We start from the raw sequence: 15,896 nt of genomic DNA on the forward strand, positions 1-15,896 counted from the left end.
ACCGCTATCCCTATAAAGATGGAAATATCTACACCGCTATCTTTATAAATATGGAAATATCTACACTGCTGTCTGTATAAACATGGATATATCTATAACACTGTCTGTGTAAACATGGAAATATCTACACAGCTATCTGCGTAAACATGGAAATATGTACACAGGTCTCTGTGTAAAGATGGAAATATCTACACCGCAATCTGTGCAAATATGGAAATATCTACACCGCTACCTCAGTAAACATGGAAATATCTACACTGCTATCTGTATAAACATGGAAATATCAACACTGCTATCTGTATAAACATGGAAATGTCTACACCACGATCTGTATAAACATGGAAATATCTACACAGCTATATGTATAAACATGGAAATATCTACACCGCTATCAGTATAAACATGGAAATATCTACACCGCTATCTGTATAAACATGGAAAAATCTACACCACGACATGTATAAACATGGAAATATCTACACCGCCATGTGAACAAACATGGAAATATCTACACCGCTATCAGTAAAAACATGGAAATATCGACACTGCTATCTGTATAAATATGGAAATATCTACACCACTATCTCTATAAACATGGAAATATCCACACCGTTATCTGTATAAACAAAGAAATATCTCCAACGCTGTCTGTATGAACATGGAAACATCTACACTGCTAGCTGCATAAACATGGAATTATCTGCAGCGTTATCTGAATAAACATGGAAATATCTACACCGCAGTCTGTGCAAAGATGGAAATATCTACAATGCTATCTCAATAAACATGGAAATATCGACACCGCCATCTGTACACACATGGAAATACCTACCCAGTCATCTGTATAAACATGGAAATATCTACACCACTATCTGTATAAACATGGAAATATCTACACTGCCATCTGTATAAACATGGAATTACCTACAAAGACATCTCTCTAATCATTGAAATATCTACACCGCTATCTGTATAAACATGGAAGTATCCACAACGCTATCTGTATAAACATGGAAATATCTACACCGCTATCTGTATAAACATGGAAATATCTACACCACGACGTGTATAAACATGGAAATATCTACACCGCTATGTGAATAAACATGGAAATATTGACACCGCTATCTGTATAAATATGGAAATATCTACACCACTATCTCTATAAACATGGAAATATCTACACCGTTATCTGTATAAACAAAAAATGACTCCACCGCTGTCTGTATGAACATGGAGACATCTACACTGCTAGCTGTATACACATGGAATTATCTGCAGCCTTATCTGTATAAACTTGGAAATATCTACACCGCAGTCTGTGCAAAGATGGAAATATCTACAATGCTATCTCAATAAACATGGAAATATCGACACGGCCATCTGTACACACATGGAAATACCTACACAGTCATCTGTATAAACATGGAAATATCTACACCACTATCTGTATAAACATGGAAATAACTACACTGCCGTCTGTATAAACATGGAATTACCTAAACAGACATCTCTATAATCATTGAAATATCTACACCGCTATCTGTATAAACATGGAAGTAGCCACACCGCTATCTGTATAAACATGGAAATATCTACACCGCTATATGTATAAACATGGAAATATCTACACCACGACGTGTATAAACATGGAAATATCTACATTGCTATGTGAATAAACATGGAAATATCTACACCGCTATCAGTATAAACATGGAAATATTGACACCGCTATCTGTATAAATATGGAAATATCTACACCACTATCTCTATAAACATGGAAATATCTACACCGTTATCTGTATAAACAAAGAAATATCTCCACCGCTGTCTCTATGAACATGGAGACATGTACACCGCTAGCTGTATAAACATGGAATTATCTGCAGCGTTATCTGTATAAACATGGAAATATCTACACCGCAGTCTGTGCAAAGATGGAAATATCTACAATGCTATCTCAATAAACATGGAAATATCGACACCGCCATCTGAACACACATGGAAATACCTACACAGCCATCTGTATAAACATGGAAATATCTACACCACTATCAGTATAAACATGGAAATACCTACACTGCCATCTGTATAAACATGGAATTATCTACACAGACATCTCTATAACCATTGAAAAATCTACACCGCTATCCGTATAAACATGGAAGTAGCCACACCGCTATCAGTATAAACATGGAAATATCTACACCGCCATCTGTGAAAACATGGAAATATATACACTGTCATCTTTATAAACATGGAAATACCTACACGTCCATGTGTATCAACATGGAAATATCTACACTGCCATCTGTATATACCTGGAAATATCTACACTGCCATCTGTATAAACATGGAAATATCTACACCGCTATCTCTATAAACATGGAAATGTCTACACGGCTATCTGTATAAACATGGAAATATCTCCACCGCTATCTGTAGACACATGGAAACATCTACATCGCTATCTGTATAAACTTGGAAATATCTCCACCGCTATCCCTATAAAGATGGAAATATCTACACCGCTATTTTTATAAATATGGAAATATCTACACTGCTGTCTGTATAAACATGGAAATATCTATAACACTATCTGTGTAAACATGGAAATATCTACACAGCTATCTGCGTGAACATGGAAATATGGACAAAGGTCTCTGTGTAAAGATGGAAATATCTACACCGCAATCTGTGCAAATATGGAAATATCTACACCGCTATCTCAGTAAACATGGAAATATCTACACTGCTATCTGTATAAACATGGAAATATCAACACTGCTATCTGTATAAACATGGAAATGTCTACACCACGATCTGCATAAACATGGAAATACCTACACCGCTATATGTATAAACATGGAAATATCTACACCGCTATCAGTATAAACATGGAAATATCTACACCGCTATCTGTATAAACATGGAAATATCTACACCACGACATGTATAAACATGGAAATATCTACATCGCCATGTGAACAAACATGGAAATACCTACACCGCTATCAGTAAAAACATGGAAATATCGACACCGCTATCTGTATAAATATGGAAATATCTACACCACTATCTCTATAAACATGGAAATATCCACACCGTTATCTGTATAAACAAAGAAATATCTCCAACGCTGTCTGTATGAACATGGAAACATCTACACTGCTAGCTGCATAAACATGGAATTATCTGCAGCGTTATCTGAATAAACATGGAAATATCTACACCGCAGTCTGTGCAAAGATGGAAATATCTACAATGCTATCTCAATAAACATGGAAATATCGACACCGCCATCTGTACACACATGGAAATACCTACCCAGTCATCTGTATAAACATGGAAATATCTACACCACTATCTGTATAAACATGGAAATATCTACACTGCCATCTGTATAAACATGGAATTACCTACAAAGACATCTCTCTAATCATTGAAATATCTACACCGCTATCTGTATAAACATGGAAGTAGCCACACCGCTATCTGTATAAACATGGAAATATCTACACCGCTATCTGTATAAACATGGAAATATCTACACCACGACGTGTATAAACATGGAAATATCTACACCGCTATGTGAATAAACATGGAAATATTGACACCGCTATCTGTATAAATATGGAAATATCTACACCACTATCTCTATAAACATGGAAATATCTACACCGTTATCTGTATAAACAAAGAAATATCTCCACCGCTGTCTGTATGAACATGGAGACATCTACACCGCTAGCTGTATAAACATGGAATTATCTGCAGCCTTATCTGTATAAACATGGAAATATCTACACCGCAGTCTGTGCAAAGATGGAAATATCTACAATGCTATCTCAATAAACATGGAAATATCGACACCGCCATCTGTACACACATGGAAATACCTACACAGTCATCTGTATAAACATGGAAATAACTACACCACTATCTGTATAAACATGGAAATAACTACACTGCCGTCTGTATAAGCATGGAATTACCTACACAGACATCTCTATAATCATTGAAATATCTACACCGCTATCTGTATAAACATGGAAGTAGCCACACCGCTATCTGTATAAACATGGAAATATCTACACCGCTATATGTATAAACATGGAAATATCTACACCACGACGTGTATAAACATGGAAATATCTACATTGCTATGTGAATAAACATGGAAATATCTACACCGCTATCAGTATAAACATGGAAATATTGACACCGCTATCTGTATAAATATGGAAATATCTACACCACTATCTCTATAAACATGGAAATATCTACACCGTTATCTGTATAAACAAAGAAATATCTCCACCGCTGTCTCTATGAACATGGAGACATGTACACCGCTAGCTGTATAAACATGGAATTATCTGCAGCGTTATCTGTATAAACATGGAAATATCTACACCGCAGTCTGTGCAAAGATGGAAATATCTACAATGCTATCTCAATAAACATGGAAATATCGACACCGCCATCTGAACACACATGGAAATACCTACACAGCCATCTGTATAAACATGGAAATATCTACACCACTATCTGTATAAACATGGAAATACCTACACTGCCATCTGTATAAACATGGAATTATCTACACAGACATCTCTATAACCATTGAAAAATCTACACCGCTATCCGTATAAACATGGAAGTAGCCACACCGCTATCAGTATAAACATGGAAATATCTACACCGCCATCTGTGAAAACATGGAAATATATACACTGTCATCTTTATAAACATGGAAATACCTACACGTCCATGTGTATCAACATGGAAATATCTACACTGCCATCTGTATATACCTGGAAATATCTACACTGCCATCTGTATAAACATGGAAATATCTACACCGCTATCTCTATAAACATGGAAATGTCTACACGGCTATCTGTATAAACATGGAAATATCTCCACCGCTATCTGTAGACACATGGAAACATCTACATCGCTATCTGTATAAACTTGGAAATATCTCCACCGCTATCCCTATAAAGATGGAAATATCTACACCGCTATCTTTATAAATATGGAAATATCTACACTGCTGTCTGTATAAACATGGAAATATCTATAACACTATCTGTGTAAACATGGAAATATCTACACAGCTATCTGCGTGAACATGGAAATATGGACAAAGGTCTCTGTGTAAAGATGGAAATATCTACACCGCAATCTGTGCAAATATGGAAATATCTACACCGCTATCTCAGTAAACATGGAAATATCTACACTGCTATCTGTATAAACATGGAAATATCAACACTGCTATCTGTATAAACATGGAAATGTCTACACCACGATCTGCATAAACATGGAAATACCTACACCGCTATATGTATAAACATGGAAATATCTACACCGCTATCAGTATAAACATGGAAATATCTACACCGCTATCTGTATAAACATGGAAATATCTACACCACGACATGTATAAACATGGAAATATCTACACCGCCATGTGAACAAACATGGAAATATCTACACCGCTATCAGTAAAAACATGGAAATATCGACACCGCTATCTGTATAAATATGGAAATATCTACACCACTATCTCTATAAACATGGAAATATCCACACCGTTATCTGTATAAACAAAGAAATATCTCCAACGCTGTCTGTATGAACATGGAAACATCTACACTGCTAGCTGCATAAACATGGAATTATCTGCAGCGTTATCTGAATAAACATGGAAATATCTACACCGCAGTCTGTGCAAAGATGGAAATATCTACAATGCTATCTCAATAAACATGGAAATATCGACACCGCCATCTGTACACACATGGAAATACCTACCCAGTCATCTGTATAAACATGGAAATATCTACACCACTATCTGTATAAACATGGAAATATCTACACTGCCATCTGTATAAACATGGAATTACCTACAAAGACATCTCTCTAATCATTGAAATATCTACACCGCTATCTGTATAAACATGGAAGTAGCCACACCGCTATCTGTATAAACATGGAAATATCTACACCGCTATCTGTATAAACATGGAAATATCTACACCACGACGTGTATAAACATGGAAATATCTACACCGCTATGTGAATAAACATGGAAATATTGACACCGCTATCTGTATAAATATGGAAATATCTACACCACTATCTCTATAAACATGGAAATATCTACACCGTTATCTGTATAAACAAAGAAATATCTCCACCGCTGTCTGTATGAACATGGAGACATCTACACCGCTAGCTGTATAAACATGGAATTATCTGCAGCCTTATCTGTATAAACATGGAAATATCTACACCGCAGTCTGTGCAAAGATGGAAATATCTACAATGCTATCTCAATAAACATGGAAATATCGACACCGCCATCTGTACACACATGGAAATACCTACACAGTCATCTGTATAAACATGGAAATAACTACACCACTATCTGTATAAACATGGAAATAACTACACTGCCGTCTGTATAAACATGGAATTACCTACACAGACATCTCTATAATCATTGAAATATCTACACCGCTATCTGTATAAACATGGAAGTAGCCACACCGCTATCTGTATAAACATGGAAATATCTACACCGCTATCTGTATAAACATGGAAATATCTGCACCACGACGTGTATAAACATGGAAATATCTACATTGCTATGTGAATAAACATGGAAATATCTACACCGCTATCAGTATAAACATGGAAATATTGACACCGCTGTCTGTATAAATATGGAAATATCTACACCACTATCTCTATAAACATGGAAATATCTACACCGTTATCTGTATAAACAAAGAAATATCTCCACCGCTGTCTGTATGAACATGGAGACATTTACACCGCTAGCTGTATAAACATGGAATTATCTGCAGCGTTATCTGTATAAACATGGAAATATCTACACCGCAGTCTGTGCAAAGATGGAAATATCTACAATGCTATCTCAATAAACATGGAAATATCGACACCGCCATCTGAACACACATGGAAATACCTACACAGCCATCTGTATAAACATGGAAATATCTACACCACTATCTGTATAAACATGGAAATACCTACACTGCCATCTGTATAAACATGGAATTATCTACACAGACATCTCTATAACCATTGAAAAATCTACACCGCTATCCGTATAAACATGGAAGTAGCCACACCGCTTTCAGTATAAACATGGAAATATCTACACCGCCATCTGTGAAAACATGGAAATATCTACACTGTCATCTTTATAAACATGGAAATACCTACACGTCCATGTGTATCAACATGGAAATATCTACACTGCCATCTGTATATACCTGGAAATATCTACACTGCCATCTGTATAAACATGGAAATATCTACACCGCTATCTCTATAAACATGGAAATGACTACACGGCTATCTGTATAAACATGGAAATATCTCCACCGCTATCTGTAGAAACATGGAAATATCTACATCGCTATCTGTATAAACATGGAAATATCTCCACCGCTAACCCTATAAAGATGGAAATATCTACACCGCTATCTTTATAAATATGGAAATATCTACACTGCTGTCTGTATAAACATGGAAATATCTATAACACTATCTGTGTAAACATGGAAATATCTACACAGCTATCTGCGTAAACATGGAAATATGTACACAGGTCTCTGTGTAAAGATGGAAATATCTACACCGCAATCTGTGCAAATATGGAAATATCTACACCGCTATCTCAGTAAACATGGAAATATCTACACCGCTATCTGTATAAACATGGAAATATCAACACCGCTATCTGTATAAACATGGAAATGTCTACACCACGAACTGTATAAACATGGAAATATCTACCCCGCTATATGTATAAACATGGAAATATCGACACCGCTATCAGTATAAACATGGAAATATCTACACCGCTATCTGTATAAATATGGAAATATCTACACCACGACATGTATAAACATGGAAATATCTACACCGCCATGTGAACAAACATGGAAATATCTACACCGCTATCAGTAAAAACATGGAAATATCGACACTGCTATCTGTATAAATATGGAAATATCTACACCACTATCTCTATAAACATGGAAATATCCACCCCGTTATCTGTATAAACAAAGAAATATCTCCACGGCTTCTGTATGAACATGGAAACATCTACACTGCTAGCTGCATAAACATGGAATTATCTGCAGCGTTATCTGTATAAACATGGAAATAACTACACCGCAATCTGTGCAAAGATGGAAATATCTACAATGCTATCTCAATAAACATGGAAATATCGACACCGCCATCTGTACACACATGGAAATACCTACCCAGTCATCTGTATAAACATGGAAATATCTACACCACTATCTGTATAAACATGGAAATATCTACACTGCCATCTGTATAAACATGGAATTACCTACAAAGACATCTCTATAATCATTGAAATATCTACACCGCTATCTGTATAAACATGGAAGTAGCCACAACGCTATCTGTATAAACATGGAAATATCTACACCGCTATCTGTATAAACATGGAAATATCTACACCACGACGTGTATAAACATGGAAATATCTACACCGCTATGTGAATAAACATGGAAATATTGACACCGCTATCTGTATAAATATGGAAATATCTACACCACTATCTCTATAAACATGGAAATATCTACACCGTTATCTGTATAAACAAAAAATATCTCCACCGCTGTCTGTATGAACATGGAGACATCTACACTGCTAGCTGTATAAACATGGAATTATCTGCAGCCTTATCTGTATAAACTTGGAAATATCTACACCGCAGTCTGTGCAAAGATGGAAATATCTACAATGCTATCTCAATAAACATGGAAATATCGACACGGCCATCTGTACACACATGGAAATACCTACACAGTCATCTGTATAAACATGGAAATATCTACACCACTATCTGTATAAACATGGAAATAACTACACTGCCGTCTGTATAAACATGGAATTACCTACACAGACATCTCTATAATCATTGAAATATCTACACCGCTATCTGTATAAACATGGAAGTAGCCACACCGCTATCTGTATAAACATGGAAATATCTACACCGCTATCTGTATAAACATGGAAATATCTACACCACGACGTGTATAAACATGGAAATATCTACATTGCTATGTGAATAAACATGGAAATATCTACACCGCTATCAGTATAAACATGGAAATATTGACACCGCTATCTGTATAAATATGGAAATATCTACACCACTATCTCTATAAACATAGAAATATCTACACCGTTATCTGTATAAACAAAGAAATATCTCCACCGCTGTCTGTATGAACATGGAGACATGTACACCGCTAGCTGTATAAACATGGAATTATCTGCAGCGTTATCTGTATAAACATGGAAATATCTACACCGCAGTCTGTGCAAAGATGGAAATATCTACAATGCTATCTCAATAAACATGGAAATATCGACACCGCCATCTGAACACACATGGAAATACCTACAGAGCCATCTGTATAAACATGGAAATATCTACACCACTATCTGTATAAACATGGAAATACCTACACTGCCATCTGTATAAACATGGAATTATCTACACAGACATCTCTATAACCATTGAAAAATCTACACCGCTATCCGTATAAACATGGAAGTAGCCACACCGCTATCAGTATAAACATGGAAATATCTACACCGCCATCTGTGAAAACATGGAAATATATACACTGTCATCTTTATAAACATGGAAATACCTACACGTCCATGTGTATCAACATGGAAATATCTACACTGCCATCTGTATATACCTGGAAATATCTACACTGCCATCTGTATAAACATGGAAATATCTACACCGCTATCTCTATAAACATGGAAATGTCTACACGGCTATCTGTATAAACATGGAAATATCTCCACCGCTATCTGTAGACACATGGAAATATCTACATCGCTATCTGTATAAACTTGGAAATATCTCCACCGCTATCCCTATAAAGATGGAAATATCTACACCGCTATCTTTATAAATATGGAAATATCTACACTGCTGTCTGTATAATAATGGAAATATCTATAACACTATCTGTGTAAACATGGAAATATCTACACAGATATCTGCGTAAACATGGAAATATGTACAAAGGTCTCTGTGTAAAGATGGAAATATCTACACCGCAATCTGTGCAAATATGGAAATATCTACACCGCTATCTCAGTAAACATGGAAATATCTAAACTGCTATCTGTATAAACATGGAAATATCAACACTGCTATCTGTATAAACATGGAAATGTCTACACCACGATCTCCATAAACATGGAAATATCTACACCGCTATATGTATAAACATGGAAATATCTACACCGCTATCAGTATAAACATGGAAATATCTACACCGCTATCTGTATAAACATGGAAATATCTACACCACGACATGTATAAACATGGAAATATCTACACCGCCATGTGAACAAACATGGAAATATCTACACCGCTATCAGTAAAAACATGGAAATATCGACACCGCTATCTGTATAAATATGGAAATATCTACACCACTATCTCTATAAACATGGAAATATCCACACCGTTATCTGTATAAACAAAGAAATATCTCCAACGCTGTCTGTATGAACATGGAAACATCTACACTGCTAGCTGCATAAACATGGAATTATCTGCAGCGTTATCTGTATAAACATGGAAATAACTACACGGCAGTCTGTGCAAAGATGGATATATCTACAATGCTATCTCAATAAACATGGAAATATCGACACCGCCATCTGTACACACATGGAAATACCTACCCAGTCATCTGTATAAACATGGAAATATCTACACCACTATCTGTATAAACATGGAAATATCTACACTGCCATCTGTATAAACATGGAATTACCTACAAAGACATCTCTCTAATCATTGAAATATCTACACCGCTATCTGTATAAACATGGAAGTAGCCACACCGCTATCTGTATAAACATGGAAATATCTACACCGCTATCTGTATAAACATGGAAATATCTACACCACGACGTGTATAAACATGGAAATATCTACACCGCTATGTGAATAAACATGGAAATATTGACACCGCTATCTGTATAAATATGGAAATATCTACACCACTATCTCTATAAACATGGAAATATCTACACCGTTATCTGTATAAACAAAGAAATATCTCCACCGCTGTCTGTATGAACATGGAGACATCTACACCGCTAGCTGTATAAACATGGAATTATCTGCAGCCTTATCTGTATAAACATGGAAATATCTACACCGCAGTCTGTGCAAAGATGGAAATATCTACAATGCTATCTCAATAAACATGGAAATATCGACACCGCCATCTGTACACACATGGAAATACCTACACAGTCATCTGTATAAACATGGAAATAACTACACCACTATCTGTATAAACATGGAAATAACTACACTGCCGTCTGTATAAACATGGAATTACCTACACAGACATCTCTATAATCATTGAAATATCTACACCGCTATCTGTATAAACATGGAAGTAGCCACACCGCTATCTGTATAAACATGGAAATATCTACACCGCTATCTGTATAAACATGGAAATATCTGCACCACGACGTGTATAAACATGGAAATATCTACATTGCTATGTGAATAAACATGGAAATATCTACACCGCTATCAGTATAAACATGGAAATATTGACACCGCTGTCTGTATAAATATGGAAATATCTACACCACTATCTCTATAAACATGGAAATATCTACACCGTTATCTGTATAAACAAAGAAATATCTCCACCGCTGTCTGTATGAACATGGAGACATTTACACCGCTAGCTGTATAAACATGGAATTATCTGCAGCGTTATCTGTATAAACATGGAAATATCTACACCGCAGTCTGTGCAAAGATGGAAATATCTACAATGCTATCTCAATAAACATGGAAATATCGACACCGCCATCTGAACACACATGGAAATACCTACACAGCCATCTGTATAAACATGGAAATATCTACACCACTATCTGTATAAACATGGAAATACCTACACTGCCATCTGTATAAACATGGAATTATCTACACAGACATCTCTATAACCATTGAAAAATCTACACCGCTATCCGTATAAACATGGAAGTAGCCACACCGCTTTCAGTATAAACATGGAAATATCTACACCGCCATCTGTGAAAACATGGAAATATCTACACTGTCATCTTTATAAACATGGAAATACCTACACGTCCATGTGTATCAACATGGAAATATCTACACTGCCATCTGTATATACCTGGAAATATCTACACTGCCATCTGTATAAACATGGAAATATCTACACCGCTATCTCTATAAACATGGAAATGACTACACGGCTATCTGTATAAACATGGAAATATCTCCACCGCTATCTGTAGAAACATGGAAATATCTACATCGCTATCTGTATAAACATGGAAATATCTCCACCGCTAACCCTATAAAGATGGAAATATCTACACCGCTATCTTTATAAATATGGAAATATCTACACTGCTGTCTGTATAAACATGGAAATATCTATAACACTATCTGTGTAAACATGGAAATATCTACACAGCTATCTGCGTAAACATGGAAATATGTACACAGGTCTCTGTGTAAAGATGGAAATATCTACACCGCAATCTGTGCAAATATGGAAATATCTACACCGCTATCTCAGTAAACATGGAAATATCTACACCGCTATCTGTATAAACATGGAAATATCAACACCGCTATCTGTATAAACATGGAAATGTCTACACCACGAACTGTATAAACATGGAAATATCTACCCCGCTATATGTATAAACATGGAAATATCGACACCGCTATCAGTATAAACATGGAAATATCTACACCGCTATCTGTATAAATATGGAAATATCTACACCACGACATGTATAAACATGGAAATATCTACACCGCCATGTGAACAAACATGGAAATATCTACACCGCTATCAGTAAAAACATGGAAATATCGACACTGCTATCTGTATAAATATGGAAATATCTACACCACTATCTCTATAAACATGGAAATATCCACCCCGTTATCTGTATAAACAAAGAAATATCTCCACGGCTTCTGTATGAACATGGAAACATCTACACTGCTAGCTGCATAAACATGGAATTATCTGCAGCGTTATCTGTATAAACATGGAAATAACTACACCGCAATCTGTGCAAAGATGGAAATATCTACAATGCTATCTCAATAAACATGGAAATATCGACACCGCCATCTGTACACACATGGAAATACCTACCCAGTCATCTGTATAAACATGGAAATATCTACACCACTATCTGTATAAACATGGAAATATCTACACTGCCATCTGTATAAACATGGAATTACCTACAAAGACATCTCTATAATCATTGAAATATCTACACCGCTATCTGTATAAACATGGAAGTAGCCACAACGCTATCTGTATAAACATGGAAATATCTACACCGCTATCTGTATAAACATGGAAATATCTACACCACGACGTGTATAAACATGGAAATATCTACACCGCTATGTGAATAAACATGGAAATATTGACACCGCTATCTGTATAAATATGGAAATATCTACACCACTATCTCTATAAACATGGAAATATCTACACCGTTATCTGTATAAACAAAAAATATCTCCACCGCTGTCTGTATGAACATGGAGACATCTACACTGCTAGCTGTATAAACATGGAATTATCTGCAGCCTTATCTGTATAAACTTGGAAATATCTACACCGCAGTCTGTGCAAAGATGGAAATATCTACAATGCTATCTCAATAAACATGGAAATATCGACACGGCCATCTGTACACACATGGAAATACCTACACAGTCATCTGTATAAACATGGAAATATCTACACCACTATCTGTATAAACATGGAAATAACTACACTGCCGTCTGTATAAACATGGAATTACCTACACAGACATCTCTATAATCATTGAAATATCTACACCGCTATCTGTATAAACATGGAAGTAGCCACACCGCTATCTGTATAAACATGGAAATATCTACACCGCTATCTGTATAAACATGGAAATATCTACACCACGACGTGTATAAACATGGAAATATCTACATTGCTATGTGAATAAACATGGAAATATCTACACCGCTATCAGTATAAACATGGAAATATTGACACCGCTATCTGTATAAATATGGAAATATCTACACCACTATCTCTATAAACATAGAAATATCTACACCGTTATCTGTATAAACAAAGAAATATCTCCACCGCTGTCTGTATGAACATGGAGACATGTACACCGCTAGCTGTATAAACATGGAATTATCTGCAGCGTTATCTGTATAAACATGGAAATATCTACACCGCAGTCTGTGCAAAGATGGAAATATCTACAATGCTATCTCAATAAACATGGAAATATCGACACCGCCATCTGAACACACATGGAAATACCTACAGAGCCATCTGTATAAACATGGAAATATCTACACCACTATCTGTATAAACATGGAAATACCTACACTGCCATCTGTATAAACATGGAATTATCTACACAGACATCTCTATAACCATTGAAAAATCTACACCGCTATCCGTATAAACATGGAAGTAGCCACACCGCTATCAGTATAAACATGGAAATATCTACACCGCCATCTGTGAAAACATGGAAATATATACACTGTCATCTTTATAAACATGGAAATACCTACACGTCCATGTGTATCAACATGGAAATATCTACACTGCCATCTGTATATACCTGGAAATATCTACACTGCCATCTGTATAAACATGGAAATATCTACACCGCTATCTCTATAAACATGGAAATGTCTACACGGCTATCTGTATAAACATGGAAATATCTCCACCGCTATCTGTAGACACATGGAAATATCTACATCGCTATCTGTATAAACTTGGAAATATCTCCACCGCTATCCCTATAAAGATGGAAATATCTACACCGCTATCTTTATAAATATGGAAATATCTACACTGCTGTCTGTATAATAATGGAAATATCTATAACACTATCTGTGTAAACATGGAAATATCTACACAGATATCTGCGTAAACATGGAAATATGTACAAAGGTCTCTGTGTAAAGATGGAAATATCTACACCGCAATCTGTGCAAATATGGAAATATCTACACCGCTATCTCAGTAAACATGGAAATATCTAAACTGCTATCTGTATAAACATGGAAATATCAACACTGCTATCTGTATAAACATGGAAATGTCTACACCACGATCTCCATAAACATGGAAATATCTACACCGCTATATGTATAAACATGGAAATATCTACACCGCTATCAGTATAAACATGGAAATATCTACACCGCTATCTGTATAAACATGGAAATATCTACACCACGACATGTATAAACATGGAAATATCTACACCGCCATGTGAACAAACATGGAAATATCTACACCGCTATCAGTAAAAACATGGAAATATCGACACCGCTATCTGTATAAATATGGAAATATCTACACCACTATCTCTATAAACATGGAAATATCCACACCGTTATCTGTATAAACAAAGAAATATCTCCAACGCTGTCTGTATGAACATGGAAACATCTACACTGCTAGCTGCATAAACATGGAATTATCTGCAGCGTTATCTGTATAAACATGGAAATAACTACACGGCAGTCTGTGCAAAGATGGATATATCTACAATGCTATCTCAATAAACATGGAAATATCGACACCGCCATCTGTACACACATGGAAATACCTACCCAGTCATCTGTATAAACATGGAAATATCTACACCACTATCTGTATAAACATGGAAATATCTACACTGCCATCTGTATAAACATGGAATTACC

The sequence above is a fragment of the Pan paniscus genome, chromosome 13, assembly GCF_029289425.2.
Source record: "Pan paniscus chromosome 13, NHGRI_mPanPan1-v2.0_pri, whole genome shotgun sequence".
Taxonomy (NCBI): domain Eukaryota; kingdom Metazoa; phylum Chordata; class Mammalia; order Primates; family Hominidae; genus Pan; species Pan paniscus.